Below are 7,881 nucleotides of genomic sequence, written 5' to 3' on the forward strand. Positions count from 1 at the left end.
GCCCTTAACCACGTGGTTCATATGAGTTAAATGAATTACAACATAAGTACATTTTGACTTGCCCCTCCTTTTCATAAAAAGAAAGAAAGAAGCAAAAATCTAGTTTACAGCGAGGCACTTTTTTAGTTTTTTTGCGCTGAGGGTTGTCCCCCCAAAAAAATATCATTAAAATATGTGTATTGTAAATAATATAATTATATATTCTTAAAATAATTGTTTAAGAAATAAAATAATACAAATGCAAACGGGGCAACAACAAAAAAAACCTTGGTGTCCCCTTCAAAAATTGCTCTTGAGAATTGTTAGGTTTATTGTCCCCCCAACATTGTGATGACATTTTCGTCCCTGCTTACAATGGAAGTGAATGTGGCCAATATGTAAACGTTAAAATTCTCACTATTTCAAAAGTATAGCTACAAGATGTGAACAATACGTTTTAACATAATTTTTAGTGTGATAAAATCATTTACTAACCTTTTCTGTGTAAAGTTATATCCAATTTTACAACTTCGTTGCATGACGGTGTAATGTCCACAAACCCTAAATCGACTGTATGACAATTGAAACAAATTTATAGCTCAAATAATACACGAGTTTTATCAGAAGAATGAATGTAAGGGTTTTTATAAAATTATAAGCTTCACATTTCCTCCTTTAAATCTTTCAAAAATTGGCCCCATTCACTATGTGCCTCACTGTAACCTAATTTTTTGCTTATTTTTATTTTAAAGAAAAGGAAGAACGAGTCAAAATAATATTCTACGATAATCAACATTATGCCACAAATGCTGTCAACTGAGCTTTTGCACTGAACCCAGAATATTCCTTTAAGATTCATTTGTTACAGATAGTTATGTTTTTACTCATATGGTACAGTTCCTGATTGTTGTAGATCAAGATGCTTGCTGGATATGGAACAACCCTTCAACCTAGCAATAGAATATACTCATATGGGGTGAAGTCTGATTTAGAAGTGAATAATATGCATACATATGTGTGCATATATAATCTATCAAGTATGTAAGAACTGCAGTTTATTCTCATTTTAATGTCATATTAATGCACATATAAAGTCCATGTAACAGAATGAGAAGTCACTTCAGTGCTGGTTGCCTCACTACAAGGGAAATTTGCTTACAATTCTTCTGGACTTGACAACCAGGAAGAAACCAGTCTGTGATATCATCCAAGCAATAACGTCTGAGTTTCAATTATTTAATGGAGTTTAGACATAATGTAAAAACAAGTTGCTCTGTTCCCAGTGTCTGTTTTACCTGTGTTTTCAAAGTATGGACAATGGCTTACACTGTGTTGCTGAAACACCCATCACTAGCTTCTGATGAACCCAGTGATAGACATGTTACTTCATGCCAAAGGTGGCTGCATTGCTACATCAAAATCTGTTGCACAATCTTTGAATCATATTTTGTGACTTCTATAAGTTACATAAAAAAGAATCACACTTTTTCAGAACACAGTGTGCTACTATTTACACTATTTATTGTGACATTTGAGTTTCTATAAAACAAGACCACCCTGACCTCCCCCTGCAGGCCTTGTAGTGTTGGGACAACTGCTGCTGCTGCTGAGAAAGAATAGCGGCATGTTTATACAGTGTGTGTGACGGACGTGACGGGATAGAACACAAGGCAGACCACATCCTGCTTTGTCTCACTGTATAGTTTGTGTAATTGCTTGTGTAATTGTTCTTCTTTGCCTCTAGCATTTGCCTAATACATCACTAAAAGCACAGTTTAAAGTTATACATTGCATTCTCTCTCAGTAATGGGACATATTAAAGGAATAGTTGACCCCAAAATAAAAAACATTATATAATAATTTACTTATGTACTCAAACTAGTATGACTTTCTTCCGTGAAACACAAACTAAAATATTTTAATGGAGATACGTCTCTTTGTCCATACAATGCAAGTGGATGGTGGCCAAATTTTCACTCCAGTAGTTTAATCCATGTATTCTGAAGTGATCCAAGTGCCAAGTGATCCTTTTCCACTGTACATCTTGGCATTGCAGAATCTAGGCACAATCATAATGTCAAGCTTGATTACACTTCCTGACCCATGCGCAGAGTGCTAGGAAGTGTAATCGAGCATGAAATCATGATCACCAAGGAGACCACTGATGTCAAGTGAAAAAGGAGTAATATTTTGGTCTGTTCTCACCCAAAACCAATTGGTTTGCTTTAGAAGATATTGATTAAACCACTGGAGTTTTATGGATTACCTTTATGTCCCTTTTGGAGCTTGAAAGTTTGGTTACCATTCACTTGCATTGAATAGACAAACAGACAACGTATCTACATTAAAACATCTGTTTTCCACAGAAGAAAGAAAGTCATATGAGTTTAAGACAACATAAGGGTGAATAACTGATGAGAGAATTATACATTTTGGGTGAACTATTCCTTGAAGTCAAGATTTATAGTGAAATCCAATTTTGATTGCTTCAGAAGACATGTATTAAACCACCAGAGGTTTATGGATCACCTTTATGCTGCCTTTAAATCCTTTTTGGAGCTTGAAAATTCTGTCACTATTCACTTACATTGTTTGGAAAAACCAACAGCATATCTCCATTAAAATATCTTTGTTTGTGTTCAGCAGAAGAAAGAAAGTCATATGAGTTAAAGACAACATAAGGGTGAGTAAATGATGAGAGAATTATCCTCTTTGGGTGAAATATTTCTTTAAATGATATATTTTGTATACAATATTAGGTATAAACAAAATATAAGTAACTGTATTCCACTACAGTTTCAGTTTAAATAATTGGTAATTAGAATACAGTTACATTCAAAAAGTATTTTGATTACTGAAGAGATTACTTTGCATTTTATTGTCAATTGTTTCATTTAACATTTAGTCCTTCAAGATGGAAACATTTATCCATATAAACGATGCGATCCAAAGTGCATTTGAACAGTGGTGAAACACTTTCTTATGATGTGTTACATTCATACAAGCAGACAGAGAAGTAAGTTTGAAGTAAGTTTGGAGCAGAAGAAATAGAAATAAATCTTTTTTGTCAGAATTTGTCAGCTTTATGCTAAGCTAAAATGCTATTTCTAGCCATTTTACATGCACATGTTACCGGGCATGATCATATTTGTTTTTACCAAGAAAATTCACGTTGGATCATATTTTCTTTTTTCTAGTAAGACCTTTGATATTAGGGCAAAAATCATATTTTTGATAATATTTTTTTTTATCGTTTTCCTGTAAAAATCTAAAAATCCTTAATCCAATTTGATTCATATTGTTTTAGAAACAACACTGCATAAGATATTTAGATTTTTCAGAGAATGTATTTTTAACATGTGCATTTTGTCTTACTGTACTGGCAGAGTTTTTATAGTAAAAACAAGTAAAGTGCAGAAGAAGTAATCCAAAGTATTTAGAATATGTTACTTACCTTGAGTAATCTAAAGGAATATGTTACAAATTACATTTTATAGCATGTATTCTGTAATCTGTAGTGGAAAACATTTCAAAAATAAACTTTCCAACCCAGACTATAACATGTATATGTTGAACAACACTGAAGAATACAGGCACATCATAAAACGAATCGGTTACCTAACGTAACCTCGGTTCTCTCTAGATGAGGGAACGAGTATTGCGTAAGCTAGCTTACGCTACGGGAAAGATTCATCTTTTCTGAGATATTGAAGCCAAAAAATTATCCTTAATTTTGTATCATTTGTCAACGCAGTGCAGCAACTGCAGACCTTGAGCGGGCTAGCTAGCGAGCTCATTGGTTGCTCTGCGGCAACTGCTGCAGCCTATAGACAAACTTGGGCGAACTCGCGTCCAATGAGAGGCGTCCGCGCGCTTACTGCATCAAAGCCTCCCAAAATAGGCGTGGCTAGAGTGCATATAAGCGTAGTTCGTAGGCTGGAACCCTGGTTTTCATTGAATGAAGCGAAAGTCGCTCGTGGCGCGAGCACGGCCGGCTACGCAATACTCGTTCCCTCATCTAGAGAGAACCGAGGTTACGTTAGGTAACCGATTCGTTCTCTTACGAGAGGTTCTCTCGTATTGCGTAAGCTAGCTTACGCTACGGGAACCCATTGTCAACGCCGTGCGCGCCAAGCATCCACTGCATGAGCCCCGGGGTGGGGCGACCCGGGGGGAGCCCTTGTGAGTGGGGAAATAATATTTGGCCGGCAAGAGTGCGGGCCAGTGTGTGTGTAATACATAAGCACATAGTGGGAAGGGAACGACAGAGCGGCGGTGCCGGTCTGTGTGGAATGAGTCCCATCAGTGCAGCTCACCAGGGGAGCTGTAGCGTATTAAACCGCTAGTAGTTTTGCCTGCAGAGCGGGCACTTCCAGATTGTAAAATCTGACAAAGGTGGAGGGGGAAGCCCAGCCCGCTGCCACACATATGTCGTGAATGGAAATCCCGCTGGACCATGCCCACGATGAGGCCATGCCTCTAGTGGAGTGAGCCCTAATGCCCAACGGGCATGGCAGGTCTTTTGACGCGGTATGCACTCCACTATCCATCTAGACAGTTCTTGTTTCGAGCGGCGAGACCTTTGGTGCGCCCTCGAGCAAGCGAAAAGCTGCTCAGAGCGTCTGAAAGAGGTGGAGCGCGCAGTATACAATCTCAGTGCTCTGACTGGGCAAAGGAGATTGGCGTCGCGTTCAGCTATCGGATGCTGGCAGCGCCGATAGGGAAATGACCTGTGCTCTGAAAGGAGTACCGATCACCTTGGGAACATAGCCGTGTCTAGGCTTTAAAATGACCTTGGAGTCACTTGGTCCGAACTCAAGACACGCAGCGCTGACAGACAGCGCGTGAAGGTCTCCCACACGTTTGACTGATGACAGGGCAGTCAGAAAACGGTTTTGAGTGAAAGGTATTTCAAATCCACGGATTGAAGCGGTTCGAAAGGGGGGGCTTTCATAGTTTCGAGAACTATAGAAAGATCCCAGATAGGAACCGATGGGGGGCGCGGGGGGTTCATCCTTCTAGCTCCATTGAGGAAGCGGATGACCAGCTCGTTTTTTCCCAGTGACTGGCCGTGCAGGGGTTCGGCGAACGCCGCCACATACACTTTGAGCGTGGATGGGGATCTGCCCTTATCCAGCAGCTCTTGTAAAAACACGAGCAGCGACGACACCCCACATGTCTGTGGGTCCAGGTCTCAGTCGGTGCACCATTTTGAAAACACAGACAATTTTGACGCATAGAGTCTTCTCGTGGAAGGGGCTCTAGCGTGTATGATGGTGTTTATTACCCCTTCTGGCAGAGCGACGGGTAGTCGTTGATCACCCATGCGTGCAGCGCCCAGCGCTCTGGGTGGGGATGCCAGATCGTGCCGCGAGCTTGAGAGAGGAGATCTGCTCTCACTGGGATGGGCCACGGCGCTGTCAGTGACAGCTGCGTAAGCTCCGGGAACCATGTCTGATTCTCCCAACGTGGGGCTATGAGAAGCACCGAGTGACGCGTTTCCCTGATCCTCTGCATTACCTGTGGCAATAGCGAGACGGGAGGGAAGGCGTAAAGCGGGTGGTTGGGCCAGTCCTGGGCCAGCGCGTCCTCGCTCGAGAAAAATATTGGGCAGTGAGAGTTCTCTTCTGACGCTAAAGAGGTCTATCTCTGCTCTGCCGAATATGCGCCATAACTTCTGGACTGTTTGAGCGTGCAGGGACCATTCCCCTGGAGGAATATTGTCTCTGGACAGTCTGTCTGGGCCGTCGTTCAGGTGGCCTGGCACGTGCGTCGCCCTCAGCGAGCGCAGGTGGCACTGGGACCAACTCAGTATGTGTTTCATCAGATGGAAGAGGTTCCTGGATCTGACACCGCCCTGACGGTTTAGGTAGGATACCACAGATCTGTTGTTCGAACGGACCAGGACGTGGTGACCCTGAATGACCGGGAGAAAGCGCACGAGAGCGTACTCGACCGCTATCATTTCCAGACAATTTATGTGCAGGAGCTTTTCCTGAACTGACCATAGGCCAAAAACCGGAGAGCCCTCGCAGACCGCGCCCCAACCCGTGTTGGACGCGTCTGTCGAGATGACTTTTCGGCGAGATACAGCTCCCATCGTCACTCCCTGCTGATACCATTCGGCCACTGTCCAGGGCTGCAGAGCTGAAATACAGGTCTGAGTCACCTTGATCGGCTGGCGGCCTGTGGCCCAAGCCCGGCGAGACGCGCGGGTGTTTAGCCAATGCTGAAGCGGGCGCATGCGCAGTAAACCCAGCTGAAGTACTGCTGCGGCTGAGGCCATGTAACCTAGCACTCTCTGAAATTTTTTCAGAGGCGTGAGGCTGTTCATCTGAAAGGACGCGGCTAGTCGCTGAACACGGCGCGCGCATTGCCACGGAGTCTAGTTCTATTCCAAGGAAGGAAATTGCCTGACTGGGCTGTAGTGAGATCTTGGTCCAATTGACTGCAAGACCCAAACTGTTCAGATGGCTGAGGAGAACTGTTCTGTGAGACAGAAGCTCCGTATGTGACTGTGCCATAATCAGCCAGTCGTCCAAATAGTTCAGAATTCGCAAGCCCTGACTCCGCAGGGGTGCGAGCGCCGCATCCATGCACTTCGTGAAAGTACGGGGTGCTAAGGACAGGCCGAACGGAAGGACGGTGTATTGATAAACCTGGCCGTCGAAGGCGAATCTCAAGAATGGCCTGTGACGGGGATTTATCTGAATCTGAAAGAAGGCATCTTTCAGATCGAGAGAGATAAACCAGTCCCCCTGGCGCATATGCGCGAGGAGTTTCCTGATTGTAAGCATTTTGAACGGTCTTTTTGCAAGCACCTTGTTCAAACCCTTGACATCTAATATTGGTCTGAGGCCGCCGTCTTTCTTGGGAACAAGAAAATAACGGCTGTAAAACCCCGACTCGCTCAGCGAAGGCGGCACTTTCTCTATGGCCCTTTTGCACAGAAGGTTTGCTATTTCTGAACGAAGCATGCAGGCTGCTTCCGTGTTCACAATAGTTTCGAGCCGCGCTCTAAAGCCGTGCTCTTATTAGGCTGCAGCAGTTGCCGCAGAGCAACCAATGAGCTCGCAGCTAGCCCGCTCAAGGTCTGCAGTTGCTGCACTGCGTTGACAAATGATACAAAATTAAGGATAATTTTTTGGCTTCAATATCTCAGAAAAGATGAATCTTTCCCGTAGCGTAAGCTAGCTTACGCAATACGAGAGAACCTCTCGTAAGAGAACACTGTTTAAAAGAGTTTTATGAGAAAATAACTACACTCACACAGTTGTAACAGCACTGGCCTACTGTTCTTGCTATAGTCCAAATAAAAAAGTACTTCTTGTCCCTTTTTAGTTTTAGGACTTATTTCTTCTGAGAACAGATGATTTTGAATATATGCAGGAATATATTAAAACAAAGTGCAAAGTACAATTTCAATGAAAAAATAATTAAATAACAAAATTGAAATAATTAAATCAAGTGTTTTTGTTTTTATGTTTTATATAGTTAACCCTGACTAATAAGACACTGGCATGCTGTGAACAACCTGTCAGATACAGATAAGAATACCCAAACCTGCACTCCAACTAGTAAATACATTTTACCATCTTTACATTCAGAGAGACAGAGGTATGTATAAAACTCACTTTCTGGAAAAGGTCAATGACAAAAAAGGCAAATACAATCAATGTTGGCATTTTCCCAGAGCATAAAAACAGTCAGTGTTTTACTGGGTTGTGGAATGTGAGGCTGTGTTTTCAGCACGATCCGTGCTTACGGAGTTCCATCCCAATCTTAACGTTTTTAAGATAAACAACATAGGTGTAGTAGTTAAACCCAAACAATCTATACAGTACCTATTGCAATCCATGTCCAAAAGTCACCACAAAGTAACTGTTTCACAGTTCCATTATG

Source organism: Xyrauchen texanus, chromosome 16, assembly GCF_025860055.1.
Source record: "Xyrauchen texanus isolate HMW12.3.18 chromosome 16, RBS_HiC_50CHRs, whole genome shotgun sequence".
NCBI classification, from domain to species: Eukaryota; Metazoa; Chordata; class Actinopteri; order Cypriniformes; family Catostomidae; genus Xyrauchen; species Xyrauchen texanus.